Consider the following 23549-nt stretch of genomic DNA (forward strand, 5'->3'; position numbering starts at 1 on the left):
AGAAGAAGTTCAAGTTTTCGGCACGACTCGTGTCGACAGCTCTCGAACTCAGAACAGTTAGTGATGGTTTTCGTAAATGTTATTGGTTCTGTAATGTGTATTTTTCCCGTTTGTTTTCAGCTGCTTCTTACTACGATAAATTGTGCAATGGCTTTCACTTGTTCTCTTGTCGTAAAACATTACATTGAAAGTTACATTTAAAATTGGATCAAGCATACTTTATATTTGCTTTAACGCAACCCCAATGTCTTTTGAGAAGAAATGTTGCACTGATTTTGTAGAGGTGCTACGAAAATACGAGGAAACAAAATATTTTGAAAACAACCTCTGATAAAAATATCCAAGTTCCTTAGTTTTTATATAATTCTGAAGGTAAGTTCCCAAGAATTAGTTAACATTTGTCAGAGCACAAATAAAAATTCATACGATTATTTTCCCATTAAATAGATAAGAGTATAATTTAAAATTCGGAGTTAACGTTAACTCTAAATGAAAATCAACTATAATGAGGCGTTGTGGACAAACTGCGTACACATTCGAGAACCGAGTACTTAACGGGTTTTACTGCCAGACTGAAGCCAAGTGTTGTCTTAACAGCTAGGTTGTACTACACGCACAATGCAACTTTTGTGGGAGTGAAGGAATAGGTGAAAGACGGATGACTGGCTGTACGGAAAGTTTCCACCCGTTGTCAACGTTAGCTACTAAACGTTACAACATGCCGTAGTACTGTAGCAGGCACTGTGAACTTAACGTTGGTTCTAGTGTGCTGCCTGCCCTGTGAGAAAGAGGCAGCATGTTTTCCCTAAACCTCTCCACCCCACATAAAAGCAGTGAAAGACAGTCGGCCATCGCGTGCTTACGCTCTCAGTACTCCCTGTTAAAGGGCTACGTTGTACGTATAACACCCGTAAACGTTTTCGGTTTGCGGATGTATATTTGATTCTTTTTGTTTCTCGAGAGCAGAGCTGTCTACAGTTTGAAGTTCTCTATTGCACCCATGACACCAATCACAGATGAGAAATTGCGACCCGGTGACAAATCAGGAATGGAACTTATGAGCTCATTATCTAGCGGAGATCGAAGTTATTACCTATGGAGTATCAGCTCTATTGCACAGGAGGAGAGGGAAGTGTCCTCAGTGTTGCTGAAGGAACCATTACGTTAGTAACCGGCGATGATTTAGGAAAACCACAGATAATGTACAGGAAGATGGCAGTACAGAGCCTGGAACTTTGTTCCTCGCGAATGTGATCAAGGTGTCTTACCTGCGTTATTCAGCTCGGTAAAAAACCTTGAGTGCTGTGTGTGTCAGATAAATTAAATAACTACCGCTGATGCAAGCAATGTTTATCGTTTCTCATAGTTACAATCGCTTCCCCCATGAACCATGGACCTTGCCGTTGGTGGGGAGGCTTGCGTGCCTCAGCAATACAGATGGCCGTACCGTAGGTGCAACCACAACGTAGGGGTATCTGTTGAGAGGCCAGACAAACATGTGGTTCCTGAAGAGGGGCAGCAGCCTTTTCAGAAGTTGCAGGGGCAACAGTCTGGATGATTGACTGATCTGGCCTTGTAACATTAACCAAAACGGCCTTGCTGTGCTGGCACTGCGAACGGCTGAAAGCAAGGGGAAACTACAGCCGTAATTTTTCCCGAGGACATGCAGCTTTACTGTATGATTAAATGATGATGGCGTCCTCTTGGGTAAAATATTCCGGAGGTAAAATAGTCCCCCATCCGGATCTCCGGGCGGGGACTACTCAAGAGGTCGTCGTTATCAGGAGAAAGAAAACTGGCATTCTACAGACCGGAGCGTGGAATGTCAGATCCCTTAATCGAGCAGGTAGGTTAGAAAATTTAAAAAGGGAAATGGATAGGTTAAAGTTAGATATAATGGGAATTAGTGAAGTTCGGTGGCAGGAGGAACAAGACTTTTGGTCAGGTGATTACAGGGTTATAAATACAAAATCAAATAGGGGTAATGCAGGAGTATGTTTAATAATGAATAAAAAAATAGGAGTGCGGGTTAGCTACTACAAACAGCATAGTGAACGCATTATTGTGGTCAAGATAGACACAAAGCCCATGCCTACTACAGTAGTACAAGTTTATATGCCAACTAGCTCTGCAGATGATGAAGAAATTGATGAAATGTATGACGAGATAAAAGAAATTATTCAGGTAGTGAAGGGAGACGAAAATTTAATAGTCATGGGTGACTGGAATTCGTCAGTAGGAAAAGGGAGAGAAGGAAACATAGTAGGTGAATATGGGTGGGGGGAAGAAATGAAAGAGGAAGCCGCCTTGTAGAATTTTGCACAGAGCATAACTTAATCATAGCTAACACTTGGTTCAAGAATCATAAAAGAAGGTTGTATACCTGGAAGAATCCTGGAGATACTAATAGGTATCAGATAGATTATATAATGGTAAGACAGAGATTTAGGAACCAGGTTTTAAATTGTAAGACATTTCCAGGGGCAGATGTGGATTCTGACCACAATCTATTGGTTATGAACTGCAGATTGAAACTGAAGAAACTGCAAAAAGGTGGGAATTTAAGGAGATGGGACATGGATAAACTGAAAGAACCAGAGGTTGTAGTGAGTTTCAGGGAGAGCATAAGGGAACAATTGACAGGAATGGGGGAAAGAAATACAGTAGAAGAAGAATGGGTAGCTCTGAGGGATGAAGTAGTGAAGGCAGCAGAGGATCAAGTAGGTAAAAAGACGATGGCTAATAGAAATCCTTGGGTAACAGAAGAAATATTGAATTTAATTGATGAAAGGAGAAAATATAAAAATGCAGTAAATGAAGCAGGCAAAAGGGAATACAAACGTCTCAAAAATGAGATCGACAGGAAGTGCAAAATGGCTAAGCAGGGATGGCTAGAGGACAAATGTAAGGTTGTAGAGGCTTGTCTCACTAGGGGTAAGATAGATACTGCCTACAGGAAAATTAAAGAGACCTTTGGAGAGAAGAAAACCACTTGTATGAATATCAAGAGCTCAGATGGCAACCCAGTTCTAAGCAAAGAAGGGAAGGCAGAAAGGTGGAAGGAGTATATAGAGGGTTTATACAAGGGCGATGTACTTGAGGACAATATTATGGAAATGGAAGAGGATGTAGATGAAGATGAAATGGGAGATAAGATACTGCGTGAAGAGTTTGACAGAGCACTGAAAGACCTGAGTCGAAACAAGGCCCCGGGAGTAGACAACATTCCATTAGAACTACTGATGGCCTTGGGAGAGCCAGTCATGACAAAACTCTACCATCTGGTGAGCAAGATGTATGAGACAGGCGAAATACCCACAGACTTCAAGAAGAATATAATAATTCCAATCCCAAAGAAAGCAGGTGTTGACAGATGTGAAAATTACCGAACTATCAGTTTAATAAGTCACAGCTACAAAATACTAACGCGAATTCTTTACAGACGAATGGAAAAACTGGTAGAAGCGGACCTCGGGGAAGATCAGTTTGGATTCCGTAGAAATGTTGGAACACGTGAGGCAATACTAACCTTACGACTTATCTTAGAAGAAAGATTAAGAAAAGGCAAACCTACGTTTCTAGCATTTGTAGACTTAGAGAAAGCTTTTGACAACGTTAACTGGAATACTCTCTTTCAAATTCTGAAGGTGGCAGGGGTAAAATACAGGAAGCGAAGGCTATTTACAATTTGTACAGAAACCAGATGGCAGTTATAAGAGTCGAGGGGCATGAAAGGGAAGCAGTTGTTGGGAAAGGAGTGAGACAGGGTTGTAGCCTCTCCCCGATGTTATTCAATCTGTATATTGAGCAAGCAGTAAAGGAAACAAAAGAAAAATTCGGAGTAGGTATTAAAATTCATGGAGAAGAAGTAAAAACTTTGAGGTTCGCCGATGACATTGTAATTCTGTCAGAGACAGCAAAGGACTTGGAAGAGCAGTTGAACGGAATGGACAGTGTCTTGAAAGGAGGATATAAGATGAACATCAACAAAAGCAAAACGAGGATAATGGAATGTAGTCAAATTAAATCGGGTGATGCTGAGGGAATTAGATTAGGAAATGAGACACTTAAAGTAGTAAAGGAGTTTTGCTATTTAGGGAGTAAAATAACTGATGATGGTCGAAGTAGAGAGGATATAAAATGTAGACTGGCAATGGCAAGGAAATCGTTTCTGAAGAAGAGAAATTTGTTAACATCGAGTATAGATTTAAGTGTCAGGAAGTCGTTTCTGAATGTATTTGTATGGAGTGTAGCCATGTATGGAAGTGAAACATGGACAATAACCAGTTTGGACAAGAAGAGAATAGAAGCTTTCGAAATGTGGTGCTACAGAAGAATGCTGAAGATAAGGTGGGTAGATCACGTAACTAATGAGGAGGTATTGAATAGGATTGGGGAGAAGAGAAGTTTGTGGCACAACTTGACTAGAAGAAGGGATCGGTTGGTAGGACATGTTTTGAGGCATCAAGGGATCACAAATTTAGCATTGGAGGGCAGCGTGGAGGGTAAAAATCGTAGAGGAAGACCAAGAGATCAATACACTAAGCAGATTCAGAAGGATGTAGGTTGCAGTAGGTACTGGGAGATGAAGAAGCTTGCACAGGATAGAGTAGCATGGAGGGCTGCATCAAACCAGTCTCAGCACTGAAGACCACAACAACAACAACAGTTACAATCGAATGATTGTAAGTCAATACTTTCTAAAGCTATGGCGAGCGAAAATAAGCGCTTCTGCACGTCCTCACGTTGTACACAAGCTGCCCTTGAGATACTCAAGTGCTTTTCCTTTGTTTAAAACTCCCTAGCCTTAACCTACCATGAACTCTACACACTGGAGTGTAATTTACTGCATTGTTGCTTTGATCCATCTCCAAAAGTTCTCACATAATAGGACTCTTTCTTGAGGAAGGATGACGTGCTAGTAGCTGAGTAACCACGATTCATATATCCGTTCAGTGACATTTCTGTAAGCGTATAATGTCGTATATTTCCTTCTGTCATAGCTCATTTTAGCAACTAGTATAGTTATAGAAGTTGATTAGAGACCCACTATAGGGACTCGACCAGAAACAGACACATATGCGCGTTACGCAATACAACAGCCTATGTGCCTTTCTAACTACAAGCAGTCTTAGGCCATATGACTGCTTCTGGCGGTCAACCTTCTCATGTCTTTCTAGGTCTTGTGCTAAGCATTCGATCCACTGGCTTGTAGTTGTAAACTATTTTGCGATTCAATTTACATACTCCTTCCTTCCATTTTGTGGTTGATACTAAAATCTTTTAGCTCTTCTCTGACTACATTGCTTGTTACCCGCGAATTTAATCTCTTCTGCCTTTATATGGCTTTCGTCGTTTTTAGTCATTATCTAAGTTTCACTTCCATAAGTAAAAACGGGTACAGCTTCTGCTTTATAAAATTTCAGGGCGTGTTTTTATTCTTGTTTCCTTTCTAATTGCGCTTAACTATTCCGCACATCCTTTGAAATTTAGTTAATGTTATCCATTTATCGTCATCATAGTTAAAACTGAAAGCATAGCCTATTAAAGGTGTTCCAGTGGGACTGGGCATTATTTATGGGTATGAGAGTAACAATCATTCGAAGCAAAAACGTTTAGTAAACATGAGCTCTAAAATGTATACCGTAGGAGCTATGAGCACTCCATCTTCGATACTGTGAAACACATCTCTTCTACTCGAAACTCTTTGCTTTCTATGTTTTGGGAGGAGGCAGTGCGGACCAAAACAAGAAAAATGTCCAGTAAACATGTATACATTAAGAGCTATGAGCACTCCTTTATCCTCGATTCTGTGAAACACATCTGCTGAATAAGCACTTATAGCTGAAACTTCCTGGCAGATTAAAACTGTGTGCCCGACCGAGACTCGAACTCGGGGCCTTTGCCTTTCGCGGGCAAGTGCTCTACCATCTGAGCTACCGAAGCACGACTCACGCCCGGTACTCACAGCTTTACTTCTGCCAGTATCTCGTCTCATACCTTCCAAACTTTACAGAAGCTCTCCTGCGAACCTTGCAGAACTAGCACTCCTGAAAGACCCAGGCTGTGGCTAAGCCATGTCTCCGCAATATCCTTTCTTTCAGGAGTGCTAGTTCTGCAAGGTTCGCAGGAGAGCTTCTGTAAAGTTTGGAAGGTAGGAGACGAGATATTGGCAGAAGTACAGCTGTGAGTAGCGGGCGTGAGTCGTGCTTCGGTAGCTCAGATGGTAGAGCACTTGCCCGCGAAAAGCAAAGGTGCCGAGTTCGAGTCTCGGTCGGACACATAGTTTTAATCTGCCAGGAAGTTTCATATCAGCGCACACTCCGCTGCAGAGTGAAAATCTCATTCTGGAAGCACTTATAGCTGTTAAGGTATGCACTTTACAGCCCAAGTTTAATGGACTTTTTTGTTTTGGTCCATACTACCATCTTTCAAAATATGGAAACCAAAGATCTTGCAGTAGAAGAGATGTGTTTCACAGTATCGAAGATGAAGTGCTCATGGCTGATAGGGTATGCTTTTTACAGCCCATGTTTTGTGCTTCGAGCATTTGTTTCTGTTCAATCTCTGAATATCGACCATTCCTCCCAGCTCATCCGACATAGCTACAATGACAGCCCACGCAATTATACCAAGGCCACTGAAACTTTGCAGTTTACGTATGCGTTTCAAGTAGGAATTGTAACAGGTCAACGAGTGAAGAAAGGGAAGAGCAAGACGCTAGTGCGAGGCGTGAACCAATCCCAGATTAGTAATCCCTGCCGGTCGTGACGCCATAGCTCCCGCGTTCCCGGCCATGTATGGAGTGAACATAAACAACGTACACTCTTTGACATAAAACTCGACCGGCGGCCGGCCGCTTCAGAGGCTAAGTCCGCGCCGATCGCGACATGGGACAAAAAAACTGGCCAACTCGCTAATTCTCTAAGTCCGGTTATCTGCACAATCTGGCAACACTGTAGACTGCGGCACTTCCTGGAGGAAAACTTGTCCCATGATAGAGAAACTCTAGGCTGATTACGCCTGTGGTCTAGCGGTAGCGTGCGTTGTTTCTGTTCATAATGTCAGTGGATCGAGAGCAGCTGGCATAAAATACTTTTATAGCCTCTTCTGTCTGAATGCTGAAGACGTGAATGTAATGGTAGCGCAGATTCAATCTATTTCGCTTTGTGACACACCGATATCAAAATGTTATCCAGTAACGATTTTGCGGCAGATTTCCTGCAGACTGTCCTCCTCTGGACGCTGTATGCGGCAAAGCTCCGGGATCCATTTGCTGGCTACTGGCAGCGGCCGTGGCGACAGCAGCGGCGCTGCACTCCCCCGTTCTTTATCGAAAGCGCCTGCTACCGCTCATCGCTTTTGATGATTTAAAACGCTTTATTATTAAATGTTGCTCCACAGAAAATTTCTACAATTTCCATTCACGCTCAAAAGCAACGGAGACAGACGCCCTGATTAGTAGGCGGGTATTATATTACATTAATCGGCAAGAGCTGAGTATGGCCCGAAATTAATTTTATAGACTGGGACGAAATTAAACCACCTCACTACATTCGATGAATTTATAAATGCTTCATACCTCGTTTCTTTTCCTTTCAAACTCAATTATTTGTGCAACTTTGGAACAATGTTTGGATGTTTTCGTCAAGCCAGAGTGAGCGTCTGTGGTGTAAAGTGTATTACAGTTCTTGTTTCATTCCTTATGGTAAGTCTATGCGATAAACTGTGTGAATACCTTGCAATGCATGCTCTGTAGCAGTGCAGGAACACTGCACATTTGGAGTTCCATGTATGGGTTCATGAAGTATTTATTGTTGATCGGAAGTGATAGTTAAGGTCATCAGATTTAAACCAGAAAAATTTGTCGTTTTGAAGGTTTCAGAGAACGGAAAGGAATTGCTAACGCCGGTGTTAGAAAACGTCTACAGTTAAATGCTATTGCAAAAATTTAGAAGAAGGGAACTATATTAATGAACATGTGCACTTCATAAACAACCTTCTGACATGTTAGACCTATATGACGATCAAAGCTCAAATTTATATCGTTGACAGTCGGTTTGAATCTTTTCAGGGTCTATTTTACAGTGAAGCACCTTGGAATTTGCAAAGCAGAAATCCATGATATTAACTTAATTTACTAAGTCGAAATCGGACGAAGATTGATGTTTAAAGGCATTCTTCAGATTTCGCATAAGAAATTTTTGCTAGCAGTTTGCAACTCCATTAATTAAAATGGAAAATAAAAGGTTGTGGTCAGCGGCTTCTACCGTGATTCGAACTGCTATGTCTTATAGTACAAGCACTGCAACGCACAAGGGAACCTCTGAGCTAACGACACACTGGCGGCCAGAGGCGGAATATAGTCACTGCGATTTTGCCTGAGCCTCAAAACGCAACCTTAAACACACGAACAGAGGAGGTGGAGATTACTGTTTTAACGTCCCGTCGACAACGATGTCATTAGAGACGGAGCACAAGCTCGGATTAGGGAAGGATGGGGAAGGAAATCGGCCCTGCCCTTCCTAAGGAACCATCCCGGCATTTGCCTGAAGCGATTTAGGGAAATCATTGAAAACCTAAATCAGGATGGCCGGGCGCGGGATTGCACCGTCGTCCTCCCGAATGCACACACAGACAGGTGTTACTTATGTGAAGAACGCCGTTCTTGGAGTCCAGAAATTAAATATACTTTCTAATTGTGTCATCTTGCAGTGGATTATATCGTACGAGTCTTCGATGTGGAAAACGAATGTCAAGTGAATTTAGCGAGGTAACGCCGACCTACACCCGGAAGTAAATGCACTATCAGAGTGTTGACAAATACTTGCTACGACGCTGCCATTTCTAGGCTCTCTGACGAGGCAGCTCTTCAGCGAAATGCTTGCCGTGATTCTCCGATACGGTTCTTCAGAGTGGAGACGCGCGCGCACGTTTGGTTTTTATGCGGCGTTCTCCCCTGATGGTTTCTGACGTCGCCTTGTGGGCTACGTATACATATGAGACATTCAATTATCATTAATCCAGAATGATACAAGATTCAGTTTCCGGCGTGGAAGAAGGCTGTTGACGCCGACATTATATCATTTCAACGTAGGGAAAGCAAAACGGATCATTCAATGTTTCTCATTCAACATAAATCATGTGAGATAATTTTCCGTAACGTTCATAATCATCTAAAAATACAAACGAAGTAAAAATACACCGGAAGCTTATTCGAATTGAATATAACGCTTTGCACCTCGATGTCGAATTTGTCCACTTGCAATCTTTTGCAGCATACACATAGAATGTCATGATTACCACGAGAATGAAGAAATATGTTGGTAAGGATGGAAGCAAGAAGAGACGCAATCAACAAATATTCTATTCCTCATGGCATTCATTTCATTTGACACGTAAGAAGAGGTAAAGCGGGAATTTGCTTTCGTTAACACGAAAGATATGCCGCACATATTGATAACGAGGAAGTCTGCGTCTTCATACGTTTCCTCCTTGAAATCTGCATGCTCTATTATATACTAAGTAGCCCGATCATTGTTTCAGTAATGTTACCCTCTTGTTTGACCCCGTAACGATGAACAGATTCCAAATGCATGTCTCCCTTCCTGGGTTGTTTTTTGTGTTTTATTGCTTGGAATTCCTGAAGCAGACCACTGTGCCTTCCCCCCTCGTGGGTTAGGTCTCAAAACTAAACCGCTTTGTATCCAATGGCATAATTTATTCAGACAGCATCAGCATAAGACTATCAAACAAAGCCTTCCATTTACAGTTGCAGCACTCTAACCAGCACTGACCAAAGTGTAATCCACGGTCATGGTCCTAAATTACCAGCTGTCTGCTACTGTGGCAAAGTCCGTACTACACTTTCGATTCCGCAGCACCATTTTATCTGGTAACACTGTGTAGTTGCACAGTTGTGCTACCAGGTCTGTCCTCACACTGTCAACTTTATGTATCTCACTTCTCCTGTAGCGTAGATCACGAGGAGCCGAAGTAAGTGAGTGTATTCTGCATGACGTAACATTCAGTATTCCCTTCTTTCATAGCCACTCTTCATGTGCATCGATACCAAATAGGAATGCGAAAACTCTTGCGAGTGAGAGAATGACAATAACAATCGTAACAAGAACAAGCAAATAATGAATGATGTTTATTCCAACGCAGAACGAGAATGGCTTTAAATATAAAAATCTGTATCTATATCCATATCTATTGATCTTTGAGTTGGCACAATGCAAATATATTCTTAGCATTTAGTTACTGAATTTAGTTCTGGATGTTTGCAGAGAAAAGGAAAAGTCGGTACTTCTCGCTAGTGTAATATAATGTGAACCAGCAACTACTCTTTCCTTAGAACACGACTCAAGCAGGTCCTCAAGTAGGTAGCAAGGCACTGCTGCATTCTGTTCCCTGACATTGCTCTGATGACGGTTAATGCAGATAGTTCCGATTATGAAATACAAAACGTATTGCAGGTTAGTTCCTAGGATAGTAACATTAAATTTGCGTTGTAGACGGCACATGAACGTGACGACTATCCATATTACTCATCAATATAAAAAGACAATATTTTGGGAATTTAGCAGGATTACTCAAAATGAATTCTGAAATTGGGTGACTGACTGCACAGGTGCTAAACGTCGTCAAGAGTATACGATGTCCTAATCGCATTAGGAATATGAAGATCGTCTTCGACAGCTCGCAACTTTCACATTGCTATCTCCACCCTACTCCAGACAGCCCTCGGTGGAGTTGCACTACGTTGCCGATGTTATGGAAGGCCTTCAAACCGACAACAGACCACATATTGAAAAATACAAGCGAATTCTCTTGCAGCGTAAGCTTATTGTAACTAATCTAAAAATTATTGGAGAGGAACATTGTCCTATTCAAAAAAAGTAAAATGTTACACACTGTTGACGTCAAACGGACATTATCTATGTCCTGTCTTGTGTCCTACTCATCTATAATATCAAGTGTACTATGAAAATGATTATATATAATGGATGATAGGGTAATGCATTGATACCAGATGGTGGGGGCCGGTCGGTGTGGCCGTGCGGTTCTAGGCGCTTCAGTCTGGAACCGCGTGACTGCTACGGTCGCAGGTTCGAATCCTGCCTCGGGCATGGATGTGAGTGATGTCCCTAGGTTAGTTAGGTTTAAGTAGTTCTAAGTTCTAGGGGACTGATGACCTTAGAAGTTAAGTCCCATAGTGCTCAGAGCCATTTGAATCATTTGAACTATTTAACACAAAATGACATTAAAAATTAAAGTTATTCACGAGCAGCTAGTTGAGAATATGTATGAACATTAAATGACACGACGAACTGAAATAATATGACGAAGAGTTCAGCGCTCACTGGGAATAGAGCCCCACACATATCGTTGTTGACTACACACAAAGAGACGCCAGCTACCGAATTTTTCTCCACCAGCTGCTCAGAATAGCATCTTGAACTTACAGTCATCTCGCAAATAGTTCTGTGTCTCACTGGGAGTTAAAAACGTCAGATATTGTTAGTGTTGACAACAAATGAAAATACATTAAAAATCTAAATTATTATCCACCAGCAGATAGGTGTTCTCATGATAGAGCTTGATAATACATAATTAAATCTTTAGTGCCGGGCCAGGATTCGATCCCATTCACGCGTAATATGTGAAGGTGTTGAGGAATCTGCAGTTTTGAACAAACAACAAATTGTAGCCGAGCTGTATTGCCACGAAGGGATCAAATTCCGCGTTAAGGGCGGTCTGAGTTGCATTCCCAGTTTAGAACCAATTTTATCGACATACAGAAGCTCAAATAAAAGATGGAATAAGTGTCCTGTGACCATACACAGCGTTTGTGTCGTCACTTGAAATAAATAACTAGTATAAGAAAGGTTACTGGTGATAGAGTTTCTACATGTCGCCACTCCAGACTTTATTGTGGTTCAACCTACCGTCTACTTGGTAAAGAAGGAATATCATCTTTAATGTGAATTTTCAGACCACGCAGCCATTATATCTCCTTCACCAGGAGAGAATGGAATCTGTCTCTCCCTATCTAAAATCATTGACGGAAGTGGGAATCGAACCCAGACCATAGGTATAACAACCTACCATCCGTCCAACAGACCACGAAATCCTCTTCTCTGCGAGTCTTTTTTCTATCGTAACGCAGTTGCGCCACACTGGATGAGAATTCTGACACACAGGCTCCCTGTAGTAATTTGCAGCATGTTCAGTAAATTCATTTACTTGGTTGACCGAATCACCATGAACTAGCTGCCTCGGCTACCCAGTGCATACATTCGACTATTTTGTAATCACAGAAATAAAATCACGTAACTGCCACCTACACACAACTGCCAACAGTGTAGGATGCAGAAGTTTAAATAGGAAGTGTTCCTTTCCACTTGAGCTATTCTATTGCGCTATCTGTTACTAGAAAACGTCGTTCAGTCCAAAAGAAAAGCTGTAACTGTTTGTCTCTCAGAAGTCAAGACCTGGCCATATGCATAATCTCACAGTGCTGTGGAATCCAAAAGTTCTGGAGGAATAGTTGCCGAGCTCTGGAGCTGCTGCAGCTACGTGTCAGCTTGTAGCATAGATAAGATGTCGCGAGTTCGAATACATTCAGTGCTACATTTTTTAAAACGCAATTCTGCTCTCTGCTGAAGGTATCAATCTAATGGAACTTTGAACATAATTCCCTTCACTTCTCAACCCATAGTAGTCGCATGTGGAAAAAGGGCTAACTACTGTGACATTTTGTTCTATTCAGGTTTAATAGACAGCAGGCAGCAGATGCATCTCGAAGATGTGCAGGGAGAGCGCATCGTGCCATAATATGTCAGAAAAGTATTTTCTACATTAGCCGTCGTGTGGTAGTGATATTTTATTCTTCTTCAAACTTTGTTTGACAGCTTTAACTCAGAACAAGTTTTCTACATGCATGTAATCAATAAACTGCATGTGCATTGTCAGACTGTCATAGGTAACATCAGAGAATTCGCATATATCGTTGATGATTAATTTCTCTCTCATGTTTACTATTGTTTTAACAACACTAAAGGAAACCTTACGAAAATTGTGCACTGTATTATAAGAAATGAAATAAAACTAACCATGATAACCTTACGACGAAAGTATCTGTACACAAGCATGCCTCTATCGACACGAATTAGTAAAATACTACTCACTTAGATTTTGATTGGGTCTGTGTTTAATTGGTATGCTGTGTCATACTCAAGAGATATGCAAATTTGGCATTTCATAAATATAGTTACGTATTCCTAGAAACCCAAAATTCGCTTGTCAGCAGCGGAAAGAGGCCTTACCTGTTGTGCAGCATTGTAAGTTTTTCAACATTGCACTATGAGCTGAAAGCATTTTCTTGCGATTTCCTTATTGATGTTTGATCTGACTGCTTGTAGCTCTTTCACAGAAGGGATAAAATCGTTACAGTCGGTGAGACTGGAACTGCGAACCGTAACAGACGCTTTTTCACAGGTCAGCACGTTACCACAGAGCTGGCGAGGAGGTATGGGTCTTAGCTTCCTGTTACGAGGGCAATAGTAACTAGAACTCGTAAACCACTATTTGAAGGTCGAGATTAGTTGCGGTTTCCACCTGCAACGACTTTCCTGGGCTGAAAACCGTAAATTTTCAATCTTTTGTTACCCTTCAAGCGATAATAACTCAGATTATTCAATGGAAATGACAGGTAAAATCAAGTGAACTTTGAGGCTTAATTCCGTGCACACCAGGAAGTAACTCGTCGATCACAGAGTTGCCAAACATACGTTGCCTTGTTGCCAAATCTCAGTTACAGTACCAGCAGGAAGAAGACGAACCGATGTGATCCTACAGCGGTCTGGGAAGTGACCATAGCTGGTGTCTCCAAGTCGCGGCTGCTACGGCCTGGAATACGTAATGCGTCTGATTCGCTTTCTGTAACTAGGTTTAGGGACTGGAGCGTAGTTACTAATAATACTCAGAACTGACTGCAAACTGAGCATCATAAATCAGTAACTCTCATTGTTGTTTTTATATTTCTTTCGTAAGTGTACTCAAAACTAAGAAAGTCATTCACAGACGTTTTCGTGCCTCGCCGATAGTCGAGCACAACATACAAATAAAAATAAAAAAGAATGTGTGTGTGTGTGTGTGTGTGTGTGTGTGTGTTTGTGAGAGAGAGAGAGAGAGAGAAATAAAAAGCAATGAGAGAGAGTGTAAAAAATTGTTGTAAAGAAATTGAATGATGGTATTTAAAGAAATCTTTCATTAAAATGACACGTTCCACATCATTACGAAATGTCGTATTCATGATCTATGGAACAAGAGTTAATCTAATGTAATCTAATCTAATCTAATCGCATCATATTGATGATTAGCCATGAAGAGTCATGAATTACCGAAATTTTGGCCAATACCAGTAACCAAATCTAAACTTGAAAATAAAAGACGACAATTTTTGTAATAAACCGTGACTCCTATCAAGACCCTTTCGTCCCTGTTATCTAACCACGAAAGATGTCTGATATACCTCCATTATGAAGTAACAAAGTGTGCATGCATTTAAAGATGAAGTGCATGATGTGAAGTTCTGTGACGGAGATACGAACCCAACACGTAATCCGATTGTTAACTAAGAAAAATCAAATGTTACGTATCGGTTGTTCTTACGAGCCGCTAGGTGTCTGAATCTAAAATAAGGATACAAACTTTTGTGCCTAAGCGACAATCGAACTGCACACCTACCGTGCATCCACGAATATAGCTTAAGTATCAGTTGCTTACTCATGAACAGTAAGATGTGTGCGTGTTTGACAAGAAATAACGACACCTGTTGCGATTGTTGGAAACACATGAACAGACACTGAAATTGCGCGTTAATTTTCACTAGCAGGTGGGTGTGCACTTGATAAAGCTAGAAATGAAATTATGAATATTTTTGTACTGGATCAGGTTTCAGACCCACATACTTACCTTTGGAGGAGACCTAGAGAAGACTGCAGTCTTGGGAAAAGGAACGAAATGACTGAACTATACTGTTCCGAGAGATTCAGATCCTCGAAAGAGGAGATACGAATTCGAATCACAGTCCAGCACCAAATTTTTAAACGTCTCTAGTTCAATCAAGTACAAGTAAAATAAGAGCCCTGTCCCTTTAAATGGCTATCGGTTCATCAAATAAAATTTTCTAATGTAAGTAAGCTTACTGGCGACTGTATTTCTGTTTACCATGACTTCCGCTGTGTCATTTCCCAACGTAAACCGGCTCTGCCCAGTTGGTAATGAAGGAACGTGATGTTTAATGCGGATTCTGGATTATAACGTCTTTCTCTTGAGGTTACCAGAGGTAAAATAAATCTGTTTGTGCCTCTTAAAAGTAAATGCCTGAACCCACGCATTGCACCTGTGATAGCTCGTTCCACCATACCATTGTGGCCACATTACCCAGCCCCAAGAGTGTGCTGTAACGGATGATGTGCTTAGCTTACAAAATTAGTCACGGTGGAAAAAATGCGAGTCTATTAAATGGTCAAGTAGAAGCAAGCTTCTGACGCAGAGATTATGCTATTCTCATGTCAGCAGGATGTAAAGACTCTTCTAAGCATCATAGGCTGGATGTGAAGCCATTTTGATTTTTCACAAATTCAGCAAATTTCTTAGTTCGAGAAAATCCACTGTGAAGTGTGAAGTTGTCGGATAATTCGATTATTACTGTTATTATTACTATCATTTTTTTCATACCGCTGCTGGAACACGACCGTAGTCTTCAGGTAAAACGCGAGACCAGCTAATATGACGTCTGGCGACCGAAAGCACATATCGACAAAATTTTTATCGCCCCTTTCCTCTCGGTGCTGAAGCTATGAGTGTAATTCAAGCGAATCTACAATATCATATTAGCTGGTCTCGCGTTTTACCTCATGACTACAGTCGTAGTCAAGAGTAATGTACTAAGACTGGAGCCAAGACTTCCTCTGGGAAGTGCCGCAGTCTACATGTTGCTAGATCGAGCATATTGCCAGACATAGAAATCTGAGAGGAGCACGACTGTATTGTCCACCTTACGTGAACGACTCGGCGGTCAATTTTTTGGTCTGAGACTGTATCTACAACACATATTGCACGCTGAAGACCCAGAAGAATTAAAAAAAAAAGTAGTTTATGAGAGCAACGTTAACCATAGCGTTCGAAGTATTCATAGTATTGTATACGTGTGTGTAAACGCCTTCCAATGACCACTCAAGAAAGACAAGGATACACAGTCTAGCTCCAATATTATAAATACGCCTCAGTTTGTGGATGAACTCAGACTTAGGTTGATAATAATTGTGAAAATTTAGCAGCACTGTACCCATTGGTGTTAAACTCGTTTTCAACCTATGAATCCCACAGCTACAGGGATACCACTTGTGATACCTCTTAGACAAAATACTTAAGCAGTGTTATCAGACGAAAAGATCAACCTGACACAAAGTGTGGGAAGTTTGTTTTACAACCTTCGTACCTGGATATTCAGCTTTTTCCTATTTGAGATATCTGTGAACGTTGCTGCTTAAGACGATTTAAGCAGAAACTAAATTCCCTCAGCTTCGACAATGTTTAAAGAAATCGTTTTATTGGCACTAAATCGTGGTTTGTGAATTGTTTACCGGCCGTACTCTGCCATATTTTGCCGGTTGGAAGGCAAAAGCTTACTGACAAATTTCACACAGAAATTACTGTTACAGTGTACTTATGGAGCCAAATGAGTGAATTGCGTATTTTCCGGTGAGAAAGAGCACTGGCAGACAGTCTTCGCTGCATTAGGTTATTTAAACTGGTGTCATTCTGAGCTAGAATGTATGGTCAGCGACTAAGTGTAAGGTCAACGTTTCGGATGCGAGTTTTGCGACTGTGAAATACTTTCCTACATTATAGAAGCCAATATTAAATTTGAACTAATATTGCGAAAATTTTGTACTTGGACAGCTTAGAATGAAAATACTTCTGTTTATTTCAAAGGGAAACAATAGATTTTCTAAAACACTGTCTGTCATACACAACTTGAAACAGGTCATGTCGACCAAATCATGTGGGAGAACTAACAGCAACGTATATTGGAAGGCAGTAAGATCTCTTGCCGTTTGGTTTGTCAGTACTCGATAGCCATTTCTAGGCGAAAGTAAATGAAGAAAGGCAGTGCGTTTTTGTTACCAAGTAACGTCTTCGTCAATTACTTTAGTTTTAAAGTAATCTACGAGTAATTGCTGGTGTTTGATATTAACATGAAAAGGATTCCGTAGACAGGGAAAGAACCTGTTCTTGGGAAACTACATCTATAGTGACCAAAAGGCTTTAAATGATGTTCAAGCACTTGTGTTACAGCAGCGGTATGAAAAAACTGATATTAATAATAACAGTAATAATCGAATTATCCGACAACTTCACACTTCACAGTGGATTTTCTCGAACTAAGAAATTTGCTGAATTTGTGAAAAATCAAAATGGCTTCACATCCAGCCTATGATGCTTAGAAGAGTCTTTACATCCTGCTGACATGAGAATAGCATAATCTCTGCGTCAGAAGCTTGCTTCTACTTGACCATTTAATAGACTCGCATTTTTTCCACCGTGACTAATTTTGTAAGCTAAGCACATCATCCGTTACAGCACACTCTTGGGGCTGGGTAATGTGGCCACAATGGTATGGTGGAACGAGCTATCACAGGTGCAATGCGTGGGTTCAGGCATTTACTTTTAAGAGGCACAAACAGATTTATTTTACCTCTGGTAACCTCAAGAGAAAGACGTTATAATCCAGAATCCGCATTAAACATCACGTTCCTTCATTACCAACTGGGCAGAGCCGGTTTACGTTGGGAAATGACACAGCGGAAGTCATGGTAAACAGAAATACAGTCGCCAGTAAGCTTACTTACATTAGAAAATTTTATTTGATGAACCGATAGCCATTTAAAGGGACAGGGCTCTTATTTTACTTGTACTTGATTGAACTAGAGACGTTTAAAAATTTGGTGCTGGACTGTGATTCGAATTCGTATCTCCTCTTTCGAGGATCTGAATCTCTCGGAACAGTATAGTTCAGTCATTTCGTTCCTTTTCCCAAGACTGCAATCTTCTCTAGGTCTCCTCCAAAGGTAAGTATGTGGGTCTGAAACCTGATCCAGTACAAAAATATTCATAATTTCATTTCTAGCTTTATCAAGTGCACACCCACCTGCTAGTGAAAATTAACGCGCAATTTCAGTGTCTGTTCATGTGTTTCCAACAATCGCAACAGGTGTCGTTATTTCTTGTCAAACACGCACACATCTTACTGTTCATGAGTAAGCAACTGATACTTAAGCTATATTCGTGGATGCACGGTAGGTGTGCAGTTCGATTGTCGCTTAGGCACAAAAGTTTGTATCCTTATTTTAGATTCAGACACCTAGCGGCTCGTAAGAACAACCGATACGTAACATTTGATTTTTCTTAGTTAACAATCGGATTACGTGTTGGGTTCGTATCTCCGTCACAGAACTTCACATCATGCACTTCATCTTTAAATGCATGCACACTTTGTTGCTTCAGAATGGAGGTATATCAGACATCTTTCGTGGTTAGATAACAGGGACGAAAGGGTCTTGATAGGAGTCACGGTTTATTACAAAAATTGTCGTCTTTTATTTTCAAGTTTAGATTTGGTTACTGGTATTGGCCAAAATTTCGGTAATTCATGACTCTTCATGGCTAATCATCAATATGATGTGATTAGATTAGATTAGATTACATTAGATTAACTCTTGTTCCATAGATCATGAATACGACATTTCGTAATGATGTGGAACGTGTCATTTTAATGAAAGATTTCTTTAAATACCATCATTCAATTTCTTTACAACAATTTTTTACACTCTCTCTCATTGCTTTTTATTTCTCTCTCTCTCTCTCTCTCACAAACACACACACACACACACATTCTTTTTTATTTTTATTTGTATGTTGTGCTCGACTATCGGCGAGGCACGAAAACGTCTGTGAATGACTTTCTTAGTTTTGAGTACACTTACGAAAGAAATATAAAAACAACAATGAGAGTTACTGATTTATGATGCTCAGTTTGCAGTCAGTTCTGAGTATTATTAGTAACTACGCTCCAGTCCCTAAACCTAGTTACAGAAAGCGAATCAGACGCATTACGTATTCCAGGCCGTAGCAGCCGCGACTTGGAGACACCAGCTATGGTCACTTCCCAGACCGCTGTAGGATCACATCGGTTCGTCTTCTTCCTGCTGGTACTGTAACTGAGATTTGGCAACAAGGCAACGTATGTTTGGCAACTCTGTGATCGACGAGTTACTTCCTGGTGTGCACGGAATTAAGCCTCAAAGTTCACTTGATTTTACCTGTCATTTCCATTGAATAATCTGAGTTATTATCGCTTGAAGGGTAACAAAAGATTGAAAATTTACGGTTTTCAGCCCAGGAAAGTCGTTGCAGGTGGAAACCGCAACTAATCTCGACCTTCAAATAGCGGTTTACGAGTTCTAGTTACTATTGCCCTCGTAACAGGAAGCTAAGACCCATACCTCCTCGCCAGCTCTGTGGTAACGTGCTGACCTGTGAAAAAGCGTCTGTTACGGTTCGCAGTTCCAGTCTCACCGACTGTAACGATTTTATCCCTTCTGTGAAAGAGCTACAAGCAGTCAGATCAAACATCAATAAGGAAATCGCAAGAAAATGCTTTCAGCTCATAGTGCAATGTTGAAAAACTTACAATGCTGCACAACAGGTAAGGCCTCTTTCCGCTGCTGACAAGCGAATTTTGGGTTTCTAGGAATACGTAACTATATTTATGAAATGCCAAATTTGCATATCTCTTGAGTATGACACAGCATACCAATTAAACACAGACCCAATCAAAATCTAAGTGAGTAGTATTTTACTAATTCGTGTCGATAGAGGCATGCTTGTGTACAGATACTTTCGTCGTAAGGTTATCATGGTTAGTTTTATTTCATTTCTTATAATACAGTGCACAATTTTCGTAAGGTTTCCTTTAGTGTTGTTAAAACAATAGTAAACATGAGAGAGAAATTAATCATCAACGATATATGCGAATTCTCTGATGTTACCTATGACAGTCTGACAATGCACATGCAGTTTATTGATTACATGCATGTAGAAAACTTGTTCTGAGTTAAAGCTGTCAAACAAAGTTTGAAGAAGAATAAAATATCACTACCACACGACGGCTAATGTAGAAAATACTTTTCTGACATATTATGGCACGATGCGCTCTCCCTGCACATCTTCGAGATGCATCTGCTGCCTGCTGTCTGTTAAACCTGAATAGAACAAAATGTCACAGTAGTTAGCCCTTTTTCCACATGCGACTACTTTGGGTTGAGAAGTGAAGGGAATTATGTTCAAAGTTCCATTAGATTGATACCTTCAGCAGAGAGCAGAATTGCGTTTTAAAAAATGTAGCACTGAATGTATTCGAACTCGCGACATCTTATCTATGCTACAAGCTGACACGTAGCTACAGCAGCTCCAGAGCTCGGCAACTATTCCTCCAGAACTTTTGGATTCCACAGCACTGTGAGATTATGCATATGGCCAGGTCTTGACTTCTGAGAGACAAACAGTTACAGCTTTTCTTTTGGACTGAACGACGTTTTCTAGTAACAGATAGCGCAAAAGAATAGCTCAAGTGGAAAGGAACACTTCCTATTTAAACTTCTGCATCCTACACTGTTGGCAGTTGTGTGTAGGTGGCAGTTACGTGATTTTATTTCTGTGATTACAAAATAGTCGAATGTATGCACTGGGTAGCCGAGGCAGCTAGTTCATGGTGATTCGGTCAACCAAGTAAATGAATTTACTGAACATGCTGCAAATTACTACAGGGAGCCTGTGTGTCAGAATTCTCATCCAGTGTGGCGCAACTGCGTTACGATAGAAAAAAGACTCGCAGAGAAGAGGATTTCGTGGTCTGTTGGACGGATGGTAGGTTGTTATACCTATGGTCTGGGTTCGATTCCCACTTCCGTCAATGATTTTAGATAGGGAGAGACAGATTCCATTCTCTCCTGGTGAAGGAGATATAATGGCTGCGTGGTCTGAAAATTCACATTAAAGATGATATTCCTTCTTTACCAAGTAGACGGTAGGTTGAACCACAATAAAGTCTGGAGTGGCGACATGTAGAAACTCTATCACCAGTAACCTTTCTTATACTAGTTATTTATTTCAAGTGACGACACAAACGCTATGTATGGTCGCAGGACACTTATTCCATCTTTTATTTGAGCTTCTGTATGTCGATAAAATTGGTTCTAAACTGGGAATGCAACTCAGACCGCCCTTAACGCGGAATTTGATCCCTTCGTGGCAATACAGCTCGGCTACAATTTGTTGTTTGTTCAAAACTGCAGATTCCTCAACACCTTCACATATTACGCGTGAATGGGATCGAATCCTGGCCCGGCACTAAAGATTTAATTATGTATTATCAAGCTCTATCATGAGAACACCTATCTGCTGGTGGATAATAATTTTGATTTTTAATGTATTTTCATTCGTTGCCAACACTAACGATATCTGACGTTTTTAACTCCCAGTGAGACACAGAACTATTTGCGAGATGACTGTAAGTTCAAGATGCTATTCTGAGCAGCTGGTGGAGAAAAATTCGGTAGCTGACGTCTCTTTGTGTGTAGTCAACAACGATATGTGTGGGGCTCTATTCCCAGTGAGCGCTGACCTCTTCGTCATATTATTTCAGTTCGTCGTGTCATTTAATGTTCATACATATTCTCAACTAGCTGCTCGTGAATAACTTTAATTTTTAATGTCATTTTGTGTTAAATAGTTCAAATGGTTCAAATGGCTCTGAGCACTATGGGACTTAACTTCTAAGGTCATCAGTCCCCTAGAACTTAGAACTACTTAAACCTAACTAACCTAAGGACATCACTCACATCCATGCCCGAGGCAGGATTCGAACCTGCGACCGTAGCGGTCACGCGGTTCCAGACTGAAGCGCCTAGAACCGCACGGCCAACCCGGGCCGGCCCCCACCGTCTGGTATCAATGCACTACCCTATCATCCATTATATATAATCATTTTCATAGTACACTTGATATTATAGATGAGTAGGACACAAGACAGGACATAGATAATGTCCGTTTGACGTCAACAGTGTGTAACATTTTACTTTTTTTGAATAGGACAATGTTCCTCTCCAATAATTTTTAGATTAGTTACAATAAGCTTACGCTGCAAGAGAATTCGCTTGTATTTTTCAATATGTGGTCTGTTGTCGGTTTGAATGCGTTCCATAACATTGGCAACGTAGTGCAACTCCACCGAGGGCTGTCTGGAGTAGGGTGGAGATAGCAATGTGAAAGTTGCGAGCTGTTGAAGACGATCTTCATATTCCTAATGCGATTAGGACATCGTATACTCTTGACGACGTTTAGCACCTGTGCAGTCAGTCACCCAATTTCAGAATTCATTTTGAGTAATCCTGCAAAATTCCCAAAATATTGTCTTTTTATATTGATGAGTAATATGGATAGTCGTCACGTTCATGTGCCGTCAACAACGCAAATTTAATGTTACTATCCTAGGAACTAACCTGCAATACGTTTTGTATTTCATAATCGGAACTATCTGCATTAACCGTCATCAGAGCAATGTCAGGGAACAGAATGCAGCAGTGCCTTGCTACCTACTTGAGGACCTGCTTGAGTCGTGTTCTAAGGAAAGGGTAGTTGCTGGTTCACATTATATTACACTAGCGAGAAGTACCGACTTTTCCTTTTCTCTGCAAACATCCAGAACTAAATTCAGTAACTAAATGCTAAGAATATATTTGCATTGTGCCAACTCAAAGATCAATAGATATGGATATAGATATAGATACAGATTTTTATATTTAAAGCCATTCTCGTTCTGCGTTGGAATAAACATCATTCATTATTTGCTTGTTCTTGTTACGATTGTTACTGTCATTCTCTTACTCGCAAGAGTTTTCGCATTCCTATTTGGTATCGATGCACATAAAGAATGGCTATGAAAGAAGGGAATACTGAATGTTACGTCATGCAGAATACACTCACTTACTTCGGCTCCTCGTGATCTACGCTACAGGAGAAGTGAGATACATAAAGTTGACAGTGTGAGGACAGACCTGGTAGCACAACTGTGCAACTACACAGTGTTACCAGATAAAATGGTGCTGCGGAATCGAAAGTGTAGTACGGACTTTGCCACAGTAGCAGACAGCTGGTAATTTAGGACCATGACCGTGGATTACACTTTGGTCAGTGCTGGTTAGAGTGCTGCAACTGTAAATGGAAGGCTTTGTTTGATAGTCTTATGCTGATGCTGTCTGAATAAATTATGCCATTGGATACAAAGCGGTTTAGTTTTGAGACCTAACCCACGAGGGGGGAAGGCACAGTGGTCTGCTTCAGGAATTCCAAGCAATAAAACACAAAAAACAACCCAGGAAGGGAGACATGCATTTGGAATCTGTTTATCGTTA

This window comes from Schistocerca nitens, chromosome 2 (genome assembly GCF_023898315.1).
Source record: "Schistocerca nitens isolate TAMUIC-IGC-003100 chromosome 2, iqSchNite1.1, whole genome shotgun sequence".
NCBI lineage: Eukaryota > Metazoa > Arthropoda > Insecta > Orthoptera > Acrididae > Schistocerca > Schistocerca nitens.